This window comes from Schistocerca gregaria, chromosome 4 (assembly GCF_023897955.1).
Source record: "Schistocerca gregaria isolate iqSchGreg1 chromosome 4, iqSchGreg1.2, whole genome shotgun sequence".
NCBI lineage: Eukaryota > Metazoa > Arthropoda > Insecta > Orthoptera > Acrididae > Schistocerca > Schistocerca gregaria.
In genome coordinates this window covers 7528552-7554610 of record NC_064923.1, presented here as the reverse complement: position 1 = coordinate 7554610, position 26059 = coordinate 7528552, and the positions used below count along the sequence as shown (strand labels likewise).

General features: G+C 48.1%; 1 non-coding gene across 1 annotated transcript; it reads right to left on the bottom strand.

Moving 5' to 3' along the window:
* Positions 1-10864: 10864 nt before the first annotated feature.
* Trnai-aau (transfer RNA isoleucine (anticodon AAU)) lies at positions 10865-10936 on the bottom strand. The gene has a single exon. It is a non-coding gene; the product is annotated as a tRNA-Ile (tRNA).
* Between the last annotated feature and the right edge of the window lie 15123 nt (positions 10937-26059).

Below are 26059 nucleotides of genomic sequence, written 5' to 3'. Positions count from 1 at the left end.
GTGGGAAACCGAAGAAACAGGGCGTCGTACCTTTGAGCTCCTACCAGATGTTAGGGAAAGGATGGAAATGTCACATTTCGATCCATCCCGGGGACTCATCCACTTCCTCACTGGGCATGGACCGTACTCGACATATCTATGTCGATTTGGTAAAAAGGCGACACCTGCGTGTGACTGTGGTGTTCCGGAGGGTACTCCTGACCATGTAGTCTACGAGTGCCCCCTTTTCAATGATGTGGCCTCAGTACTGCGGGACCAACTACCACATAACGACACCTTTAGACTAATCAGACATCGCGACACTTTCGACATCATAAACAAACTGGCTAACGCGGTATCTCAGAAAGTCCTAAAGGACTACCTGAAAGACCTATAGTAGCACAAAAAGAGATAACCCAGGACACAGATAGAGTATGATACCCTACTCCCAAACCGCCTGGGCGCGGAAAGGCCGACTTCCTCAGTCTGAATCCGCCGCGCCACAGGATTCTGGGGGGGTGGGGTGCAGCCTTACCAAACCAGACAACGCACCGGACTTGACATTAGGATAAGTTAGTTGTAGGACTTAGTTTTTAGATTTTATTATTAGTAACCTGCAGCGATCACCATCTCGGCCTGCCCAGTGTCAGGGGCACGCTCATTGGGGTTAGCTCAATGAGCAAGGCTCTACAGTAGGTTTATATAAATTAGCTGACACAACTGTAACGCTGTAGGATTAGTAACTAGTCTAAAGATTAAATGTCTGTAGTAGACTAACAATAATGTTGCCCATTGCTTACTGTTCACTTATATACTAACTAGTTACTACATAGAACTTAGAATTAGCTGCTAATTACCCTTGTATAACTAACTTGGCCCACTAATCAAATAAGGCAGTGGGCTAGATGTAAAATTAACATTGTTTATGGAAATAAAGAAAATTTTTAAAAAAAAAAAAAAAAAAAAAAAAAAATGCTTTATCTGCGCCATTCGCCTTAATCACATCTGAGAGTAATTCTTAAAAAAACGCCTGTTGCTAATTGTTCGTCATCACAGATACTGTTTGCTATACAGCCACGACGCGCAACTGATTTCCAAAATTCATCTTTCTCCTGTGAGGATGGAACTTACGACCCCTGGATTATTAGACCAGTGCTCTACCACTGAGCTACAGAGGCGCGGCCTAGCGGTACTCTTGGGTACTTCGTCCTTACGGTCGTCTGCATCATCAGACTTCAGCTGACAACACTTCATATTACAGGCTAATATTTGCAGCTATGGCGACCCATTACTGCTTGGCTACACATCTGACACGTAACCGATGTGCTCTCGAAACAACAACACTTGCATTTCAGAACATGTCTTCCACACATGTCTACAAAATCACCTTCACCTTCAAATACAGATTCCTTGAGACTGACAGAGACGTAGGCAATGTTAACAGTTGCTATTTCCATTAAATATCGTTAATCAGAAAAACGGTAATTTACATCTGCAGCGGAACAAAATTCCGTTCCGCCCAGCGTGTGGCTCGAACCAACGACCCTGGGATTAAGAGCCTGACGCTCTACCGACTGAGCTAGCCGGCTACCGCGGTGAATACCTGCCGGGTAGCACGTCACACAGTACTCGTTTCGGTTGGGTGGTCCCATACAGTTTCTCTCCATGCAGCCTAATGTGTTCCTAACGTCACACTCGTCACGTACTTCACTTTTATGTCATAATCATTTCTGAGAGGTAAAGAAATTGCATGACAACATGCAGAGCTAGTGGCGTCAAAATTAACACACATACTTTATGTGACTCATTAGCCGAACGAGTTACTTTACGACCTTGTTTTATATGTGCAAGTGCCAGTCAAAACTCGCGGTGTCGGCACTCTGCCGACCATTTCGCTAGTTAACACCGGTCTTGTTGTGTGTGTTTCAAGCTCAAGAGCATCTCCAAGCAAAAAATGGTCAACAGCAACATTCAGACGGTTTCTTACTGCTCAATTGCTACATTAAAACGGTATGTTTCTTTTTCAGAACTGGAAAAACACAAGCGTGACAGCATTCGAACCTGTAATCTTCAGATCCGAAGTCCGACGTCTTAACCATTAGGCCACATGTTCAGTGACGACCAACATTTACATGTATGCGACTCATCTCGAAACGCTCACACCCCTGAGGATTTGTGTTTTCGCTCTACACAGCCGCTGCCCCTTGCTCTTTCCCACCCATTCGTTACATTCAACCTCTTACGAGACCGATCAAATATAGACTGAGAAACAAGACCACACACTTTGTGCATTCGGAATCGAAGGCAGGGTGTCCCTCGCCGCATTTGCTACGATGGCCATTTGCTACTTCTGCAGAAGCGGCGGCGGCGACGGCGACGACGACGACGACGACGACGACGACGACGACCGCGAGAGGCTCTGAGATATGTGAGAAATACATCTGTAAAATGTAATTCAGACTGCCTCGTCCCACCTTCTGCTGTACCGCTTTGGCAAATGCTTTATCTGCGCCATTCGCCTTAATCACATCTGAGAGTAATTCTTAAAAAAACGCCTGTTGCTAATTGTTCGTCATCACAGATACTGTTTGCTATACAGCCACGACGCGCAACTGATTTCCAAAATTCAGCTTTCTCCTGTGAGGATGGAACTTACGACCCCTGGATTATTAGACCAGTGCTCTACCACTGAGCTAAAGAGGCGCGGCCTAGAGGTACTCTAGGGTACTTCGTCCTTACGGTCGTCTGCATCATCAGACTTCAGCTGACAACACTTCATATTACAGGCTAATATTTGCAGCTATGGCGACCCATTACTGCTTGGCTACACATCTGACACGTAACCGATGTGCTCTCGAAACAACAACACTTGCATTTCAGAACATGTCTTTCACACATGTCTACAAAATCACCTTCACCTTCAAATACAGATTCCTTGAGACTGACAGAGACGTAGGCAATGTTAACAGTTGCTATTTCCATTAAATATCGTTAATCAGAAAAACGGTAATTTACATCTGCAGCGGAACAAAATTCCGTTCCGCCCAGCGTGTGGCTCGAACCAACGACCATGGGATTAAGAGCCTGACGCTCTACCGACTGAGCTAGCCGGCTACCGCGGTGAATACCTGCCGGGTAGCACGTCACACAGTACTCGTTTCGGTTGGGTGGTCCCATACAGTTTCTCTCCATGCAGCCTAATGTGTTCCTAACGTCACACTCGTCACGTACTTCACTTTTATGTCATAATCATTTCTGAGAGGTAAAGAAATTGCATGACAACATGCAGAGCTAGTGGCGTCAAAATTAACACACATACTTTATGTGACTCAAAAGCCGAACGAGTTACTTTACCACCTTGTTTTATATGTGCAAGTGCCAGTCAAAACTCGCGGTGTCGGCACTCTGCCGACCATTTCGCTAGTTAACACCGGTCTTGTTGTGTGTGTTTCAAGCTCAAGAGCATCTCCAAGCAAAAAATGGTCAACAGCAACATTCAGACGGTTTCTTACTGCTCAATTGCTACATTAAAACGGTATGTTTCTTTTTCAGACCTGGAAAAACACAAGCGTGAGAGCATTCGAACCTGTAATCTTCCGATCCGAAGTCCGACGTCTTAACCATTACGCCACATGGTCAGTGACGACCAACATTTACATGTATGCGACTCATCTCGAAACGCTCACACCGCTGAGGATTTGTGTTTTCGCTCTACACAGCCGCTGCCCCTTGCTCTTTCCCACCCATTCGTTACATTCAACCTCTTACGAGACCGATCAAATATAGACTGAGAAACAAGACCACACACTTTGTGCATTCGGAATCGAAGGCAGGGCGTCCCTCGCCGCATTTGCTACGATGGCCATTTGCTACTTCTGCAGAAGCGGCGGCGGCGACGACGACGACGACGACGACGACGACGACGACGACCGCGAGAGGCTCTGAGATATGTGAGAAATACATCTGTAAAAAGTAATTCAGACTGCCTCGTCCCACCTTCTGCTGTACCGCTTTGGCAAATGCTTTATCAAAATAAACATATGACAACTAAACACTCACAATAGTCGACTTGTGATGCAGGAACTCCGAAGGGAGGTGGAGGAGAGGAGATTGGATGTGCTCTGTCTGCAGGAGCCGTACTCCCAAGCTGGGAAAGTCGCATTTGCTGCCGCCACATGGCAAGTAATAAGCAGAGGAGAAGACCCAAGGGCGGCAATTATAATTACAAACAAACTCGTGAGAGTAACCACACTCTCTCAGTTTACAACTCCCCATTGCAACGTCGTGGAGCTCCAATCTCCAGCAGGAATCATCACCATCATTAATATGTATTTCCAGTATGGAGATGACATTGAAATACACCTAGACCACCTGATGAGGGTGACCACGGCTTTGCGGGGAAGGAAAATTGTAATAACAGCTGATATTAATGCCAAGTCCCCCCTATGGTTCAGTGGCACAAGAGACGCAAATGGAGAAAAGGTGGAAGAATACATTATGGCGTCGCAACTCGTGGTGGCCAACAGGCCTGGTAATCCTCCTACCTACACGGCAGGAGGAGGGCAGGGTACAAATATTGATGTCACTCTCGTGACACCAAATGTAACAAACATCATTCAAAATTGGAAAGTAGTAGGAAACGCCACCACTAGCGACCATAACTTAATAACTTTCACAGTAGGGGAGAGAGAGTGCCGCTGGGCCATGGGATGGGAAATACAATTTAACTACAGGAAAGCTGACTGGGAACGCCTGGCGAGGGAGTGCGACATTCCTCCATTACCGGAAGATGACATACAACAAGACATAAACGTAGACAACAGAGCAGATGAACTAGTAACTGCAGTAACCAGGGCGGTGAGGGCTGCTGTACCGATCAGGAGGAAGGCCATGGCGGCTTCTCCGTCACCGTGGTCGCCTGAACTGGAAGGTCTACGCCAATCTGTCAGGAGGCTAAGGAGGCACTACCAGCGCAGTGTCGTCTGGCAGGAGAGACAAAGGTGGCAATTGCAGTACAGGGAGGCAAAACAGAGGTTCCAGAGTGAACTACGTGAAGTCAGAAGGCGAAGCTGGGAACACTATGTGCTCAGCCAGCTAGCTCTGGATCCATGGGGACTCCCCTATAAATTAGTCAGGGAGAAAATCCGCTCTCCTATGGAGCTATCTACAGTCAGGCACGGGGACAGGATGACGGAGTCCTGGCAGGAGACTGCTGGGGTCCTCCTCCGGTCCCTGCTGCCTGATGACAATGCGGATGGGGAGACAGAGGGACAACGGCAATTGCGAGAACAAGACCGTGAAATATATAATAATGACACGGCGGTCTACCCCTTCTCAGAAGAGGAGGTGGCGACCCACATAAAGCAACTTAAAAGAGGCAAAGCTCCTGGGCCAGACGGCATTGTGGCGGAGGTGGTGCAATTCCTGACACCCCAGCTGGTTGCCCCGCTTACCCACCTCTATAATGAGTGCCTGAGGCAACAACAGTTCCCAAGAAGGTGGAAAACTGGGAACGTCGTCATCATTAAGAAGGGACCGGACAAGGATCCTGCAGAAGTAAAGTCGTACAGGCCGATCTGCCTGTTAGATTTGTTTGGAAAAATCTTGGAAAAACTGCTGGCTGACAGACTGGCAGCACATAGAGTATTGTGCGGGATGAGCAGTAGGCAATTCGGTTTCAGGCCGGGGCGGTCGGCATCTGATGCAATCGCCCTGGCGGCCGAGGTCTGTGGCTCAACCCCGCACAAATACGTGGTGGGCATCATGGTGGACATCAGTGGCGCCTTCGACAACCTGTGGTGGCCCTCGCTCTTCTCCTGCTTGCGGGAGAAGGAGTGTCCAGGGCCGCTATATGGCTGCCTGAGGAGCTACTGTGAGGATCGGGAGGTCTGGCTATCATCCCCTAGCGAAAGGGTAGGGAAAGCTGTCACGAAAGGATGTCCCCAAGGATCGGTCCTAGGGCCGCTCTTTTGGGACATCCACATGGAGCCATTACTAGACAGCCTGCAACGAAGTGAGGATGTGCTAGAGGTGATAGCCTACGCTGATGACCTCCTCCTGATGGTCGGTGGCCGTAGCCGAGAGGACATAGAACCTAAAATAGAGAGAGCGTTAGACAGACTCCTACAGTGGTGCCACACCACGAAAATGACCATATCACCAAGCAAATCGACATACTTACTACTTAAAGGACAACTAATCAGGAACCCTACGGTCAGAATTGACGGCACACCGGTACTGCGAAGACGAGACACACGTTACCTAGGAGTCATCATTGATGAGAAATGGAACTTTGGAAAACACATTGAAACTCTAACCCAAAAAGCTCTGCAAATATTAAACAACCTCATTTCCATAGGACACAAAAGATTTCACCTACCTCCACATCTCATTAAACTTTATCACAATAGTATCCTAACTTCAGTAGTGGGTTACGGCTCCGGGGTCTGGGCGCACAGACTCACGAGGGTTGTGCCCGCCATGGCAGTGAGAAGGGTTCAGAGAAGCATGGTTCTAAGATCTGTGGGCGCTTATAGAACATCTCCAGGAGGGGCCCTATTAGTCATAATGGGGCTCTGCCCACTTGACATCAAGATTAGGGAGCAAGCAGCCTGGTATTGGGCAAAAAAAGGGAACCAGGGGAAAATAGAAGAAATCATGGGTGTGAGGGTAGAGGACAAAAGGGGGATTAGAAGAAGGGGGGAAGAACTTTGGCAGGGGTCCTGGGAGACAGAAGAAACCGGTCGCAGAACCTTTCAGTTCTTGCCGAACGTGAGGGAGCGCTTAGAAATGAAGTACTTTCAGCCAACACGGGGACTGATCCATTTTCTCACTGGTCATGGACCCTACCCGACATACTTATGTCGGTTTGGGAAGAGGGCTACGCCAGCGTGTGACTGTGGCGCGCCGGAAGGCACTCCGGATCATGTGATTTACGAGTGCCCTCTCTTCAATGATGTAGCGACTACACTTCGAGACGGACTACCGAACCATGACACGTATCAACTCCTCAGACGTGAAGACACTTTTCAGATGATTAATACTCTGGCCAACGAGGTATCACGGAAAGTGTTAAATGAATATCTGAGGGAGATCAACTAAGAATGTGAAAATGAACACCGATATTGTCTAGATCCCTTTTCCCATACCGCCAGCGCGCGGACTGGCCGACTTTACATCACAGTTGGGATCCGCCGCGCGCAGGATTAGGGGGAGGAGGGGTTAATCTCACCGACTTAGAGATGCACCGGATTTGACTTAGGATAAGTTAGCTCCGTAGGACTTAGAATAGGATATTATATTAGGTTATGGAACTGCAGCGAGTTAACATCTTGGCCAGCCCAGTGCCGGGGGCAAGCTCTTTGGGGTTAGCCCGAAGAGCAAGGCTTGCAAAGTAGGTTTATATATTCTACTGGCACATATGTGACGCTGCAGGTGTAGAAATTAGCAATTAGTGATAGTAATAGTTTCTTAAGTAGTAGGGATAGTTAGTATAATGCCCATTGTTGTAGTAACCTGTAGCACATCATATTTTGTAGCATGCTGCATGAAACAATAATAAAAGTATTAATATTACGACCCACTAATGCTATTAAGGAAGTGGGTTAATATTGTATAATTGTTATTATTAATGATGAATAAAAGTTTTTTTTTAAAAAAAAAAAATTAAAAAAAATAAAAAAAATGCTTTATCTGCGCCATTCGCCTTAATCACATCTGAGAGTAATTCTTAAAAAAACGCCTGTTGCTAATTGTTCGTCATCACAGATACTGTTTGCTATACAGCCACGACGCGCAACTGACTTCCAAAATTCATCTTTTTCCTGTGAGGATGGAACTTACGACCCCTGGATTATTAGACCAGTGCTCTACCACTGAGCTACAGAGGCGCGGCCTAGCGGTATTCTTGGGTACTTCGTCCTTACGGTCGTCTGCATCATCAGACTTCAGCTGACAACACTTCATATTACAGGCTAATATTTGCAGCTATGGCGACCCATTACTGCTTGGCTACACATCTGACACGTAACCGATGTGCTCTCCAAACAACAACACATGCATTTCACAACATGTCTTTCACACATGTCTACAAAATCACCTTCACCTTCAAATACATATTCCTTGCGACTGACAGAGACGTAGGCAAAGTTAACAGTTGCTATTTCCATTAAATATCGTTAATCAGAGAAACGGTAATTTACATCTGCAGCGGAACAAAATTCCGTTCCGCCCAGCGTGTGGCTCGAACCAACGACCATGGGATTAAGAGCCTGACGCTCTACCGACTGAGGTAGCCGGCTACCGCGGTGAATACCTGCCGGGTAGCACGTCACACAGTACTCGTTTCGGTTGGGTGGTCCCATACAGTTTCTCTCCATGCAGCCTAATGTGTTCCTAACGTCACACTCGTCACGTACTTCACTTTTATGTCATAATCATTTCTGATAGGTAAAGAAATTGCATGACAACATGCAGAGCTAGTGGCGTCAAAATTAACACACATACTTCATGTGACTCAAAAGCCGAACGAGTTACTTTACCACCTTGTTTTATATGTGCAAGTGCCAGTCAAAACTCGTGGTATCGGCACTCTGCCGACCATTTCGCTAGTTAACACCGGTCTTGTTGTGTGTGTTTCAAGCTCAAGAGCATCTCCAAGCAAAAAATGGTCAACAGCAACATTCAGACGGTTTCGTACTGCTCAATTGCTACATTAAAACGGTATGTTTCTTTTTCAGAACTGGAAAAACACAAGCGTGACAGCATTCGAACCTGTAATCTTCAGATCCGAAGTCCGACGTCTTATCCATTAGGCCACATGGTCACTGACGAGCAACATTTACATGTATGCGACTCATCTCGAAACGCTCACACCCCTGAGGATTTGTGTTTTCGTTCTACACAGCCGCTGCCCCTTGCTCTTTCCCACCCATTCGTTACATTCAACCTCTTACGAGACCGATCAAATATAGACTGAGAAACAAGACCACACACTTTGTGCATTCGGAATCGAAGGCAGGGCGTCCCTCGCCGCATTTGCTACGATGGCCATTTGCTACTTCTGCAGAAGCGGCGGCGGCGACGGCGACGACGACGACGACGACGACGACGACGACGACGACGACGACGACCGCGAGAGGCTCTGAGATATGTGAGAAATACATCTGTAAAATGTAATTCAGACTGCCTCGTCCCACCTTCTGCTGTACCGCTTTTTCAAATGCTTTATCTGCGCCATTCGTCTTAATCACATCTGAGAGTAATTCTTAAAAAAACGCCTGTTGCTAATTGTTCGTCATCACAGATACTGTTTGCTATACAGCCACGACGCGCAACTGATTTCCAAAATTCAGCTTTCTCCTGCGAGGATGGAACTTACGACCCCTGGATTATTAGACCAGTGCTCTACCACTGAGCTAAAGAGGCGCGGCCTAGAGGTACTCTTGGGTACTTCGTCCTTACGGTCGTCTGCATCATCAGACTTCAGCTGACAACACTTCATATTACAGGCTAATATTTGCAGCTATGGCGACCCATTACTGCTTGGCTACACATCTGACACGTAACCGATGTGCTCTCCAAACAACAACACTTGCATTTCAGAACATGTCTTTCACACATGTCTACAAAATCACCTTCACCTTCAAATACAGATTCCTTGAGACTGACAGAGACGTAGGCAATGTTAACAGTTGCTATTTCCATTAAATATCGTTAATCAGAAAAACGGTAATTTACATCTGCAGCGGAACAAAATTCCGTTCCGCCCAGCGTGTGGCTCGAACCAACGACCCTGGGATTAAGAGCCTGACGCTCTACCGACTGAGCTAGCCGGCTACCGCCGTGAATACCTGCCGGGTAGCACGTCACACAGTACTCGTTTCGGTTGGGTGGTCCCATACAGTTTCTCTCCATGCAGCCTAATGTGTTCCTAACGTCACACTCGTCACGTACTTCACTTTTATGTCATAATCATTTCTGAGAGGTAAAGAAATTGCATGACAACATGCAGAGCTAGTGGCGTCAAAATTAACACACATACTTTATGTGACTCAAAAGCCGAACGAGTTACTTTACCACCTTGTTTTATAGGTGCAAGTGCCAGTCAAAACTCGCGGTGTCGGCACTCTGCCGACCATTTCGCTAGTTAACACCGGTCTTGTTGTGTGTGTTTCAAGCTCAAGAGCATCTCCAAGCAAAAAATGGTCAACAGCAACATTCAGACGGTTTCTTACTGCTCAATTGCTACATTAAAACGGTATGTTTCTTTTTCAGAACTGGAAAAACACAAGCGTGACAGCATTCGAACCTGTAATCTTCAGATCCGAAGTCCGACGTCTTAACCATTAGGCCACATGGTCAGTGACGACAAACATTTACATGTATGCGACTCATCTCGAAACGCTCACACCCCTGAGGATTTGTGTTTTCGCTCTACACAGCCGCTGCCCCTTGCTCTTTCCCACCCATTCGTTACATTCAACCTCTTACGAGACCGATCAAATATAGACTGAGAAACAAGACCACACACTTTGTGCATTCGGAATCGAAGGCAGGGTGTCCCTCGCCGCATTTGCTACGATGGCCATTTGCTACTTCTGCAGAAGCGGCGGCGGCGACGGCGACGACGACGACGACGACGACGACGACGACGACGACGACCGCGAGAGGCTCTGAGATATGTGAGAAATACATCTGTAAAATGTAATTCAGACTGCCTCGTCCCACCTTCTGCTGTACCGCTTTGGCAAATGCTTTATCTGCGCCATTCGCCTTAATCACATCTGAGAGTAATTCTTAAAAAAACGCCTGTTGCTAATTGTTCGTCATCACAGATACTGTTTGCTATACAGCCACGACGCGCAACTGATTTCCAAATTTCAGCTATCTCCTGTGAGGATGGAACTTACGACCCCTGGATTATTAGACCAGTGCTCTACCACTGAGCTAAAGAGGCGCGGCCTAGAGGTACTCTTGGGTACTTCGTCCTTACGGTCGTCTGCATCATCAGACTTCAGCTGACAACACTTCATATTACAGGCTAATATTTGCAGCTATGGCGACCCAATACTGCTTGGCTACACATCTGACACGTAACCGATGTGCTCTCGAAACAACAACACTTGCATTTCAGAACATGTCTTTCACACATGTCTACAAAATCACCTTCACCTTCAAATACAGATTCCTTGAGACTGACAGAGACGTAGGCAATGTTAACAGTTGCTATTTCCATTAAATATCGTTAATCAGAAAAACGGTAATTTACATCTCTAGCGGAACAAAATTCCGATCCGCCCAGCGTGTGGCTCGAACCAACGACCATGGGATTAAGAGCCTGACGCTCTACTGACTGAGCTAGCCGGCTACCGCGGTGAATACCTGCCGGGTAGCACGTCACACAGTACTCGTTTCGGTTGGGTGGTCCCATACAGTTTCTCTCTATGCAGCCTAATGTGTTCCTAACGTCACACTCGTCACGTACTTCACTTTTATGTCATAATCATTTCTGAGAGGTAAAGAAATTGCATGACAACATGCAGAGCTAGTGGCGTCAAAATTAACACACATACTTTATGTGACTCAAAAGCCGAACGAGTTACTTTACCACCTTGTTTTATATGTGCAAGTGCCAGTCAAAACTCGCGGTGTCGGCACTCTGCCGACCATTTCGCTAGTTAACACCGGTCTTGTTGTGTGTGTTTCAAGCTCAAGAGCATCTCCAAGCAAAAAATGGTCAACAGCAACATTCAGACGGTTTCGTACTGCTCAATTGCTACATTAAAACGGTATGTTTCTTTTTCAGAACTGGAAAAACACAAGCGTGACAGCATTCGAACCTGTAATCTTCAGATCCGAAGTCCGACGTCTTAACCATTAGGCCACATGGTCAGTGACGACCAACATTTACATGTATGCGACTCATCTCGAAACGCTCACACCGCTGAGGATTTGTGTTTTCGCTCTACACAGCCGCTGCCCCTTGCTCTTTCCCACCCATTCGTTACATTCAACCTCTTACGAGACCGATCAAATATAGACTGAGAAACAAGACCACACACTTTGTGCATTCGGAATCGAAGGCAGGGCGTCCCTCGCCGCATTTGCTACGATGGCCATTTGCTACTTCTGCAGAAGCGGCGGCGGCGACGGCGACGACGACGACGACGACGACGTTGACGACGACGACGACGACCGCGAGAGGCTCTGAGATATGTGAGAAATACATCTGTAAAATGTAATTCAGACTGCCTCGTCCCACCTTCTGCTGTACCGCTTTGGCAAATGCTTTATCTGCGCCATTTGCCTTAATCACATCTGAGAGTAATTCTTAAAAAAACGCCTGTTGCTAATTGTTCGTCATCACAGATACTGTTTGCTATACAGCCACGACGCGCAACTGATTTCCAAAATTCAGCTTTCTCCTGTGAGGATGGAACTTACGACCCCTGGATTATTAGACCAGTGCTCTACCACTGAGCTAAAGAGGCGCGGCCTAGAGGTACTCTAGGGTACTTCGTCCTTACGGTCGTCTGCATCATCAGACTTCAGCTGACAACACTTCATATTACAGGCTAATATTTGCAGCTATGGCGACCCATTACTGCTTGGCTACACATCTGACACGTAACCGATGTGCTCTCGAAACAACAACACTTGCATTTCAGAACATGTCTTTCACACATGTCTACAAAATCACCTTCACCTTCAAATACAGATTCCTTGAGACTGACAGAGACGTAGGCAATGTTAACAGTTGCTATTTCCATTAAATATCGTTAATCAGAAAAACGGTAATTTACATCTGCAGCGGAACAAAATTCCGTTCCGCCCAGCGTGTGGCTCGAACCAACGACCCTGGGATTAAGAGCCTGACGCTCTACCGACTGAGCTAGCCGGCTACCGCGGTGAATACTTGCCGGGTAGCACGTCACACAGTACTCGTTTCGGTTGGGTGGTCCCATACAGTTTCTCTCCATGCAGCCTAATGTGTTCCTAACGTCACACTCGTCACGTACTTCACTTTTATGTCATAATCATTTCTGAGAGGTAAAGAAATTGCATGACAACATGCAGAGCTAGTGGCGTCAAAATTAACACACATACTTTATGTGACTCAAAAGCCGAACGAGTTACTTTACGACCTTGTTTTATATGTGCAAGTGCCAGTCAAAACTCGCGGTGTCGGCACTCTGCCGACCATTTCGCTAGTTAACACCGGTCTTGTTGTGTGTGTTTCAAGCTCAAGAGCATCTCCAAGCAAAAAATGGTCAACAGCAACATTCAGACGGTTTCTTACTGCTCAATTGCTACATTAAAACGGTATGTTTCTTTTTCAGAACTGGAAAAACACAAGCGTGACAGCATTCGAACCTGTAATCTTCCGATCCGAAGTCCGACGTCTTAACCATTACGCCACATGGTCAGTGACGACCAACATTTACATGTATGCGACTCATCTCGAAACGCTCACACCGCTGAGGATTTGTGTTTTCGCTCTACACAGCCGCTGCCCCTTGCTCTTTCCCACCCATTCGTTACATTCAACCTCTTACGAGACCGATCAAATATAGACTGAGAAACAAGACCACACACTTTGTGCATTCGGAATCGAAGGCAGGGCGTCCCTCGCCGCATTTGCTACGATGGCCATTTGCTACTTCTGCAGAAGCGGCGGCGGCGACGACGACGACGACGACGACGACGACGACGACGACCGCGAGAGGCTCTGAGATATGTGAGAAATACATCTGTAAAAAGTAATTCAGACTGCCTCGTCCCACCTTCTGCTGTACCGCTTTGGCAAATGCTTTATCAAAATAAACATATGACAACTAAACACTCATAATACTCGACTTGTGATGCAGGAACTCCGAAGGGAGGTGGAGGAGAGGAGATTGGATGTGCTCTGTCTGCAGGAGCCGTACTCCCAAGCTGGGAAAGTCGCATTTGCTGCCGCCACATGGCAAGTAATAAGCAGAGGAGAAGACCCAAGGGCGGCAATTATAATTACAAACAAACTCGTGAGAGTAACCACACTCTCTCAGTTTACAACTCCCCATTGCAACGTCGTGGAGCTCCAATCTCCAGCAGGAATCATCACCATCATTAATATGTATTTCCAGTATGGAGATGACATTGAAATACACCTAGACCACCTGATGAGGGTGACCACGGCTTTGCGGGGAAGGAAAATTGTAATAACAGCTGATATTAATGCCAAGTCCCCCCTATGGTTCAGTGGCACAAGAGACGCAAATGGAGAAAAGGTGGAAGAATACATTATGGCGTCGCAACTCGTGGTGGCCAACAGGCCTGGTAATCCTCCTACCTACACGGCAGGAGGAGGGCAGGGTACAAATATTGATGTCACTCTCGTGACACCAAATGTAACAAACATCATTCAAAATTGGAAAGTAGTAGGAAACGCCACCACTAGCGACCATAACTTAATAACTTTCACAGTAGGGGAGAGAGAGTGCCGCTGGGCCATGGGATGGGAAATACAATTTAACTACAGGAAAGCTGACTGGGAACGCCTGGCGAGGGAGTGCGACATTCCTCCATTACCGGAAGATGACATACAACAAGACATAAACGTAGACAACAGAGCAGATGAACTAGTAACTGCAGTAACCAGGGCGGTGAGGGCTGCTGTACCGATCAGGAGGAAGGCCATGGCGGCTTCTCCGTCACCGTGGTCGCCTGAACTGGAAGGTCTACGCCAATCTGTCAGGAGGCTAAGGAGGCACTACCAGCGCAGTGTCGTCTGGCAGGAGAGACAAAGGTGGCAATTGCAGTACAGGGAGGCAAAACAGAGGTTCCAGAGTGAACTACGTGAAGTCAGAAGGCGAAGCTGGGAACACTATGTGCTCAGCCAGCTAGCTCTGGATCCATGGGGACTCCCCTATAAATTAGTCAGGGAGAAAATCCGCTCTCCTATGGAGCTATCTACAGTCAGGCACGGGGACAGGATGACGGAGTCCTGGCAGGAGACTGCTGGGGTCCTCCTCCGGTCCCTGCTGCCTGATGACAATGCGGATGGGGAGACAGAGGGACAACGGCAATTGCGAGAACAAGACCGTGAAATATATAATAATGACACGGCGGTCTACCCCTTCTCAGAAGAGGAGGTGGCGACCCACATAAAGCAACTTAAAAGAGGCAAAGCTCCTGGGCCAGACGGCATTGTGGCGGAGGTGGTGCAATTCCTGACACCCCAGCTGGTTGCCCCGCTTACCCACCTCTATAATGAGTGCCTGAGGCAACAACAGTTCCCAAGAAGGTGGAAAACTGGGAACGTCGTCATCATTAAGAAGGGACCGGACAAGGATCCTGCAGAAGTAAAGTCGTACAGGCCGATCTGCCTGTTAGATTTGTTTGGAAAAATCTTGGAAAAACTGCTGGCTGACAGACTGGCAGCACATAGAGTATTGTGCGGGATGAGCAGTAGGCAATTCGGTTTCAGGCCGGGGCGGTCGGCATCTGATGCAATCGCCCTGGCGGCCGAGGTCTGTGGCTCAACCCCGCACAAATACGTGGTGGGCATCATGGTGGACATCAGTGGCGCCTTCGACAACCTGTGGTGGCCCTCGCTCTTCTCCTGCTTGCGGGAGAAGGAGTGTCCAGGGCCGCTATATGGCTGCCTGAGGAGCTACTGTGAGGATCGGGAGGTCTGGCTATCATCCCCTAGCGAAAGGGTAGGGAAAGCTGTCACGAAAGGATGTCCCCAAGGATCGGTCCTAGGGCCGCTCTTTTGGGACATCCACATGGAGCCATTACTAGACAGCCTGCAACGAAGTGAGGATGTGCTAGAGGTGATAGCCTACGCTGATGACCTCCTCCTGATGGTCGGTGGCCGTAGCCGAGAGGACATAGAACCTAAAATAGAGAGAGCGTTAGACAGACTCCTACAGTGGTGCCACACCACGAAAATGACCATATCACCAAGCAAATCGACATACTTACTACTTAAAGGACAACTAATCAGGAACCCTACGGTCAGAATTGACGGCACACCGGTACTGCGAAGACGAGACACACGTTACCTAGGAGTCATCATTGATGAGAAATGGAACTTTGGAAAACACATTGAAACTCTAACCCAAAAAGCTCTGCAAATATTAAACAACCTCATTTCCATAGGACACAAAAGATTTCACCTACCTCCACATCTCATTAAACTTTATCACAATAGTATCCTAACTTCAGTAGTGGGTTACGGCTCCGGGGTCTGGGCGCACAGACTCACGAGGGTTGTGCCCGCCATGGCAGTGAGAAGGGTTCAGAGAAGCATGGTTCTAAGATCTGTGGGCGCTTATAGAACATCTCCAGGAGGGGCCCTATTAGTCATAATGGGGCTCTGCCCACTTGACATCAAGATTAGGGAGCAAGCAGCCTGGTATTGGGCAAAAAAAGGGAACCAGGGGAAAATAGAAGAAATCATGGGTGTGAGGGTAGAGGACAAAAGGGGGATTAGAAGAAGGGGGGAAGAACTTTGGCAGGGGTCCTGGGAGACAGAAGAAACCGGTCGCAGAACCTTTCAGTTCTTGCCGAACGTGAGGGAGCGCTTAGAAATGAAGTACTTTCAGCCAACACGGGGACTGATCCATTTTCTCACTGGTCATGGACCCTACCCGACATACTTATGTCGGTTTGGGAAGAGGGCTACGCCAGCGTGTGACTGTGGCGCGCCGGAAGGCACTCCGGATCATGTGATTTACGAGTGCCCTCTCTTCAATGATGTAGCGACTACACTTCGAGACGGACTACCGAACCATGACACGTATCAACTCCTCAGACGTGAAGACACTTTTCAGATGATTAATACTCTGGCCAACGAGGTATCACGGAAAGTGTTAAATGAATATCTGAGGGAGATCAACTAAGAATGTGAAAATGAACACCGATATTGTCTAGATCCCTTTTCCCATACCGCCAGCGCGCGGACTGGCCGACTTTACATCACAGTTGGGATCCGCCGCGCGCAGGATTAGGGGGAGGAGGGGTTAATCTCACCGACTTAGAGATGCACCGGATTTGACTTAGGATAAGTTAGCTCCGTAGGACTTAGAATAGGATATTATATTAGGTTATGGAACTGCAGCGAGTTAACATCTTGGCCAGCCCAGTGCCGGGGGCAAGCTCTTTGGGGTTAGCCCGAAGAGCAAGGCTTGCAAAGTAGGTTTATATATTCTACTGGCACATATGTGACGCTGCAGGTGTAGAAATTAGCAATTAGTGATAGTAATAGTTTCTTAAGTAGTAGGGATAGTTATTATAATGCCCATTGTTGTAGTAACCTGTAGCACATCATATTTTGTAGCATGCTGCATGAAACAATAATAAATGTATTAATATTACGACCCACTAATGCTATTAAGGAAGTGGGTTAATATTGTATAATTGTTATTATTAATGATGAATAAAAGTTTTTTTTTAAAAAAAAAAAAATTAAAAAAAATAAAAAAAAAAATGCTTTATCTGCGCCATTCGCCTTAATCACATCTGAGAGTAATTCTTAAAAAAACGCCTGTTGCTAATTGTTCGTCATCACAGATACTGTTTGCTATACAGCCACGACGCGCAACTGATTTCCAAAATTCATCTTTCTCCTGTGAGGATGGAACTTTCGACCCCTGGATTAGTAGACCAGTGCTCTACCACTGAGCTAAAGAGGCGCGGCCTAGCGGTACTCTTGGGTACTTCGTCCTTACGGTCGTCTGCATCATCAGACTTCAGGTGACAACACTTCATATTACAGGCTAATATTTGCAGCTATGGCGACCCATTACTGCTTGGCTACACAACTGACACGTATCCGATGTGCTCTCCAAACAACAACACTTGCATTTCAGAACATGTCTTTCACACATGTCTACAAAATCACCTTCACCTTCAAATACAGATTCCTTGCGACTGACAGAGACGTAGGCAAAGTTAACAGTTGCTATTTCCATTAAATATCGTTAATCAGAAAAACGGTAATTTACATCTGCAGCGGAACAAAATTCCGTTCCGCCCAGCGTGTGGCTCGAACCAACGACCCTGGGATTAAGAGCCTGACGCTCTACCGACTGAGGTAGCCGGCTACCGCGGTGAAAACCTGCCGGGTAGCACGTCACACAGTACTCGTTTCGGTTGGGTGGTCCCATACAGTTTCTCTCCATGCAGCCTAATGTGTTCCTAACGTCACACTCGTCACGTACTTCACTTTTATGTCATAATCATTTCTGAGAGGTAAAGAAATTGCATGACAACATGCAGAGCTAGTGGCGTCAAAATTAACACACATACTTTATGTGACTCAAAAGCCGAACGAGTTACTTTACGACCTTGTTTTATATGTGCAAGTGCCAGCCAAAACTCGCGGTGTCGGCACTCTGCCGACCATTTCGCTAGTTAACACCGGTCTTGTTGTGTGTGTTTCAAGCTCAAGAGCATCTCCAAGCAAAAAATGGTCAACAGCAACATTCAGACGGTTTCGTACTGCTCAATTGCTACATTAAAACGGTATGTTTCTTTTTCAGAACTGGAAAAACACAAGCGTGACAGCATTCGAACCTGTAATCTTCAGATCCGAAGTCCGACGTCTTATCCATTAGGCCACATGGTCAGTGACGACCAACATTTACATGTATGCGACTCATCTCGAAACGCTCACACCCCTGAGGATTTGTGTTTTCGTTCTACACAGCCGCTGCCCCTTGCTCTTTCCCACCCATTCGTTACATTCAACCTCTTACGAGACCGATCAAATATAGACTGAGAAACAAGACCACACACTTTGTGCATTCGGAATCGAAGGCAGGGCGTCCCTCGCCGCATTTGCTACGATGGCCATTTGCTACTTCTGCAGAAGCGGCGGCGGCGACGACGACGACGACGACGACGACGACTACGACGACGACGACGACGACCGCGAGAGGCTCTGAGATATGTGAGAAATACATCTGTAAAATGTAATTCAGACTGCCTCGTCCCACCTTCTGCTGAACCGCTTTGGCAAATGCTTTATCTGCGCCATTCGCCTTAATCACATCTGAGAGTAATTCTTAAAAAAACGCCTGTTGCTAATTGTTCGTCATCACAGATACTGTTTGCTATACAGCCACGACGCGCAAATGATTTCCAAAATTCATCTTTCTCCTGTGAGGATGGAACTTACGACCCCTGGATTATTAGACCAGTGCTCTACCACTGAGCTAAAGAGGCGCGGCCTAGCGGTACTCTTGGGTACTTCGTCCTTACGGTCGTCTGCATCATCAGACTTCAGCTGACAACACTTCATATTACAGGCTAATATTTGCAGCTATGGCGACCCATTACTGCTTGGCTACACATCTGACACGTAACCGATGTGCTCTCGAAACAACAACACTTGCATTTCAGAACATGTCTTTCACACATGTCTACAAAATTACCTTCACCTTCAAATACAGATTCCTTGAGACTGACAGAGACGTAGGCAAAGTTAACAGTTGCTATTTCCATTAAATATCGTTAATCAGAAAAACGGTAATTTACATCTGCAGCGGAACAAAATTCCGTTCCGCCCAGCGTGTGGCTCGAACCAACGACCCTGGGATTAAGAGCCTGACGCTCTACCGACTGAGCTAGCCGGCTACCGCGGGGAATACCTGCCGGGTAGCACGTCACACAGTACTCGTTTCGGTTGGGTGGTCCCATACAGTTTCTCTCCATGCAGCCTAATGTGTTCCTAACGTCACACTCGTCACGTACTTCACTTTTATGTCATAATCATTTCTGAGAGGTAAAGAAATTGCATGACAACATGCAGAGCTAGTGGCGTCAAAATTAACACACATACTTTATGTGACTCAAAAGCCGAACGAGTTACTTTCCGACCTTGTTTTATATGTGCAAGTGCCAGTCAAAACTCGCGGTGTCGGCACTCTGCCGACCATTTCGCTAGTTAACACCGGTCTTGTTGTGTGTGTTTCAAGCTCAAGAGCATCTCCAAGCAAAAAATGGTCAACAGCAACATTCAGACGGTTTCGTACTGCTCAATTGCTACATTAAAACGGTATGTTTCTTTTTCAGAACTGGAAAAACACAAGCGTGACAGCATTCGAACCTGTAATCTTCAGATCCGAAGTCCGACGTCTTATCCATTAGGCCACACGGTCACTGACAAGCAACACTTACATGTATGCGACTCATCTCGAAACGCTCACACCCCTGAGGATTTGTGTTTTCGTTCTACACAGCCGCTGCCCCTTGCTCTTTCCCACCCATTCGTTACATTCAACCTCTTACGAGACCGATCAAATATAGACTGAGAAACAAGACCACACACTTTGTGCATTCGGAATCGAAGGCAGGGCGTCCCTCGCCGCATTTGCTACGATGGCCATTTGCTACTTCTGCAGAAGCGGCGGCGGCGACGGCGACGACGACGACTACGACGACGACGACGACGACGACGACCGCGAGAGGCTCTGAGATATGTGAGAAATACATCTGTAAAATGTAATTCAGACTGCCTCGTCCCACCTTCTGCTGTACCGCTTTGGCAAATGCCGGGAAAGCGGTCTGCGTGGCGTCACCTGGGGGAGGTGTGTTGCCTTCCGAAACTGGGTTAAAACCGTCAGGAGACCCTCTGATTCCTGGAAATCTTCAGACACGTCTGAAGTGCTCTTGGCTCAGAGGAACCTGAGTGGGGCAGGGACCGCAATGTCCTATCCCGTGGCGTTGACGTGGCCCTGGCGCTCAGTAGCTCCCTCGAAAGGAGTGAAGCTAACACGGGAAGGGCCGTCCATGCATGACGTTAAAAGGCTAGCCCTTAACTGGGTGCAATCCTCATGGTCTGCACTGGCCCACCGTGAACTAGCAAAAGCGGTGCGTGAGACGTGGTCGGTCATGATCCCCCGGTATGTGTGGAGACCCCCATGGGGAACGTAACTCGGGCTTGAGTGCCGCACCGTCTCGATGATGTCGAACTCCACAATATAAGGCCCAGTCATGTCCATCTTTGGGCTGTGGATTCGTGAGGGTTGTCGTGTGTCAAAGAAGGACGTTAAACTCCCGTCATGGTAGGACGTAAAACGCCCCCAACCCAGGCGAAAGCAAAGGGTGCATGGCGCAGGGGTAGCTGCGTTACGGGAGACACTCCACCTGTCTCCCTTGAGTTGAGCTCGGTGGTCGGGCGAGGGTATGAGGGTGAGCCTCACGGCTTTCCTGGGGCCCTGCAGTCCGGCTGCCGACGTTCCTCACGTCCTGGACGACGTTAAAAGTCTCCCAACCCAAGGCGAAAGCAAGGGGTGCATGGCGCAGGGGAAGCTGCGCAATAGGGACACAACATCTGTCCCTGGGGAGGGGAGGGTCGAGTGGGGCTGCTCGGGGGTGGGTGATGGCGCCTTTGGCGACTCCCCACCACTGGGTAGCTTCTGCTCCCCTCCCCTCCCCTATTTTTACGCAGGGCACAGACCATCAGGTGCCCTGCATGCTGGCGACCTCTTTTGTCGGCGTGGGACCTCGGCGCGATTCGGCAAGGGTGCTTCGCCGCGCCTCTGGGTAACCGAGGCGTGGTCTGCCAAACCCAGATGGTGGTGACATCGTCTGGGCCAGGTTAGCTGGGTCCAGACCGCCGAAAGACTGGGTGACCGGCCCGCCACCTGAGTAGGAGCGGGTCCTTGGCCGAAAGGTGGAAGCTCGGGCGAGTAGGCGGCGAAGGGCGAGAAGTGCATCCGCTTCTCCGGAGTGCGGGGTGCACTTGCCGGTGATCGCTGGGTGAAATTCGTCGATGAGGAGGCCGATGAAGAGGACCAGTGCGTTGGAAACGGTGCGCTGAACCTGACAGCTCAGGAATGCTCTTGACCTAGGGGCGAGGTTGGTGAGCGAGCTGTAGTTTAGTCCCCCCCCATGCCAGAGGAACCGGTCCGGGGAAAGAGACAGGTTCCCAACCCTTTTTTTTTTCGCTTGTCCAATAATGATGATGGCTACTAACGAGACAAGCGAACTGAGTGCGCCTGCGAGGCTTTCGACGATAGCTGATCCCTCGCCACAGGAAGGCCTGGATCAGGCAATGGAAGAATGCAGTATGGAAAGGCATCTTAGATTAAGCCAGTTCTTGGACCATAATGTCAAGAACGGTAAAATTAGCCAAACTGCGGTACAGGCACTGAAAAAAGAGTTGGCGGCATGGGCAATAGCCAATGCCAAACTCGAAGGACGAATAGAGGAGCTTGAAAGGAAGAATGAAAGGCTCCGGAAACAGCCTGCTAGGACATGGGCCGGGGTCGCGGCGCAAGCTGCATCCAAGCCCCCCACAACTAGGGAAACTATCGTTAAGGTGTCCAAGCGGCCGGAAACAGCGGTCTTTTTGAGACCAATGCCTGGCCAGAACATTAAGAAGGTCCAAGAAGTATTCGAGACTTCAGTCAACCAAGTAAAGGAAAAAATTAAAATTAACAGGATTAAGGCAACAAAGAATGTAGTGATTGTCGATGTTGCCACTGAGGAGGACAAAAACAAGCTTTTGGCAAATCAACAGTTATGTAAGGCAGTCAGATGTGAACCCCCCCGTAAGAAGAACCCCTTGGTCATTCTTTATGATGTGCCAAAGTCCATAACGGACGAGGACCTATGTAAGACAATCTATGAGCAAAACTTTGACTCAGAAGGTAACATGGAAACTTTCCTAAAAGACTTTAAACTTAGGTTTAAAACTGGGCCTAAGGATAAAGATACAGTCCACCACGTAGCAGAAGTTACAGGATCCCTCTGGAGGAAATTGACAATTATGGGCAGGGTCTACATAGGTTGTCACTCCGTTAATGTTAAGGACTACCTTGTTGTCCCCCGGTGTCAGAACTGTGGGGACATTGATCACATTCACAAATACTGTAGTAGGAAACCTGCTTGCTCCAGATGCGGAGAGGAGGAACATATGAGGAAGGAATGTAAAAAGTCTGTGGTGTGCATTCCATGCACACGGAGAGGAAAGAAAACCTGTGGTATGGCAGGAAGAAACTGCCCGACCTACAAACTGCTAGAGCAGAGACTCATATCTCGAATTGACTATGGCTGATGCTGTTAACATAAGAAGGTCGAACATCAAAAGGAAGTCTCCCAGCAAAAGAAAAAGGGACGCTGAAAGGGCAGAAAGATTTAATAAATTTTTGAAATCTCTAAAACAAATGCAAGAACGAAAAGCAACGATGATTGACTTCAGTACACAAACTGACTCTGATCCGAGATTCAAAGAGATAAGAGAAATAATGCAAGAAATAAAAGAAATTGAGGTAATTGTAGACGACTTCTGGGCTGCAAGTGAGTCTCCACCCTCAACATCTCCAGCTCCCCACTCAAAATTAAACCCTGAAGCTGAAACGTTCGTCTCAAAGCTTGAATTAAAAGGGACACAGAAAGTAAAAATGGTTGATCTTTGTATTCAAACAGAACCTGAAGAAGAAAATGAGGAGCATGACGAAAAAGCAGCTAACCCAAGCTCACAGCCTCAATCATTACCCGGAAGGAACAGTACTGCTCCTGTCCCAAGGAGTCTTCCAACTTTTACCCTGCAAGACAGCACAGTCACAAGCACCACTACGAGCACAAGTATGGCACAGCCGCAAGACGATAAACCAGCTGTAGGAGCGGACCCAAGACGGGTTTATCCCAACTTGGAGTTCGCGATGCAGCTATCGCGTCTGGAGCAACCACCGATCCTCACTACAGCGTTGAGGCACGTCGTACGCGTAGATCATGAACATGGCAGAATGGTCACCTTCACGACGATGGAGGCTGTAGATAGAATACAGCTGAAGTCAGTGAATCTTCCCACTGAGTTCGGAGCCCTGCGTGACCTGCTGAAGAAAGTATTTGAGAGAAGAGGTGAAGAGTTCAAGCTGGACGAAATTTACGCACAGGCTGTCCTAGCTAATGGTAGAATTGCATTCGACTTTAACAAACCATGGCCTGAATGTTACTTTCACACTTATTTTCCTTAATGACAACCCTAAATTCAATCACGGTAGGGCAGCTAAACACTCATAATAGTCGGCTGGTCATGCAGGAACTCCGGAAAGTAGTGGAGGAGAGGAGACTAGATGTAGTCTGTCTACAGGAGCCATACTACTGGGCCGGGCAAATATCATTCATGTCGACAACATGGCAAACTATCTTTACAGGAGAGGAGCCAAGGGCGTTAATAGTAATAACAAATAAGGCCCTTAGAGCCACAAAAATAGCGCAACTCTCTGATTGCCACTGTAACGTCATCGAGTTGCAGTCACCTGCCGGGATATTATATATTGTTAATATGTACTTTCAGTACGGGGGAAATTTCGAACATTTCATAGAACATCTCTCTAGGGTAATGATGGCGTTACGTGGGCGTAAGGTAATAGTCACAGCAGACATGAATGCGAAATCCCCCCTATGGTACAGCGGCACCAGGGACGAAAATGGTGAAAGGGCAGAGGAAGCAATAATGGCGTCACAGCTGGTGGTAGTAAATAAAGCAGGGAACCCCCCCACCTATGCGGGAGGAGGGGGACAAGGCACCAACATCGATGTGACGTTAGCAACACCGAATGCTATAAACCTCATCCACAGCTGGAATGTGATAGAGCACGCTACCACAAGCGATCACAACTTGATTACTTTTTGCATAGGAGATGAAGAGTGCCGCTGGGACCTGGGGTGGGAGATTCAATACAACTTTCACAAGACAAATTGGGAATGCCTGGCTCAGGAGTGTGATGTTCCTCCGTTGCCTGAGGGTGGCCTGGATGTCGACAGGTACGCCGAAGAACTGGTAGGCTCCATCGTTAGGGCGGTAAAGGTCGCTGTGCCTACCAGGAGGAGGGCCGTGGCGGCGTCACCATCACCATGGACTGCCGAACTGGAAAGTATGCGTCGGTCTGTTAGACGGGCGAGGAGGTATTACCAGCAAAGTGCCGTCTGGCAAGAGAAGCAATACTGGCTGCAGCGTTACAGAGATGAAAAAGAAAATTTTCAAAGGGAATTAAAGGAAGTAAGAACAAGGAGTTGGGAGAAGTATGTGCTAAATCAGCTCGATACCGATCCCTGGGGAATACCCTACAAACTCGTAAGGGAAAAGGTTAAATCCCCCGCGGTTCTCTCGACCATCCGAGATGGAGACCGAGTGACAGAGTCGTGGCAGGAAACTGCTGAAGTTCTCCTGCGCACTCTGTTACCGGACGATGACGAACATGATGATGATGACTTTCAAAGGCAAATCCGCAGGGAGGATTCTCTAGAATATACCAATGATACTAGAGTGTACCCTTTCTCGGAAGCAGAAGTCGCAGCACACATCAAATTATTAAAGAAGGGGAAGGCGCCAGGACCAGACGGCATTGTAGCGGAGGTGGTACAGTTCCTCGCCCCACAGCTGGTGGCTCCTCTAACGCGGCTCTTCAATGAGTGTCTCACAGCTGGGAAATTTCCGAGAGTATGGAAGACAGCAAATGTAGTAATCATACAAAAAGGAAAGGACAAGGACCCCATGGATCCCAAATCCTACAGACCTATATGCCTGTTAGACATCATGGGGAAGCTGCTGGAGAGGCTGCTGGCGGACAGACTGACCGCACACAGGATGCTGCGTGGAATGAGTGACAGGCAGTTCGGCTTTAGGCCGGGGCGATCAGCGTCTGACGCAATTGCCCTGGCAGCTGAGGTCTGTGGCTCATCCACGCACAAGTATGTCGTAGGCATCATGGTGGACATCAGTGGCGCCTTTGACAACCTCTGGTGGCCCTCGCTCTTCTCGCGTTTGAGTGAGATGGAGTGTCCAGCGCCCCTGTATGGCTGTCTGAGGAGCTATTGCATGGACAGGGAGGTTTGGCTATCATCGCCTAGCGGGAGAGTAAGTAAGACCTGCACGAAGGGGTGCCCCCAAGGATCGGTCCTGGGGCCACTCTTTTGGGACGTAAACATAGAGCCCCTGTTAGACAGATTACAACAATGTAGAGACGTGCTAGACGTGATAGCCTACGCTGACGACCTCCTCCTGCTGGTAGGTGGCCGAAGCCGAGAAGACTTAGAGCCAAATGTGGAAAGGTCAATGCAAGTTCTCCAGGAATGG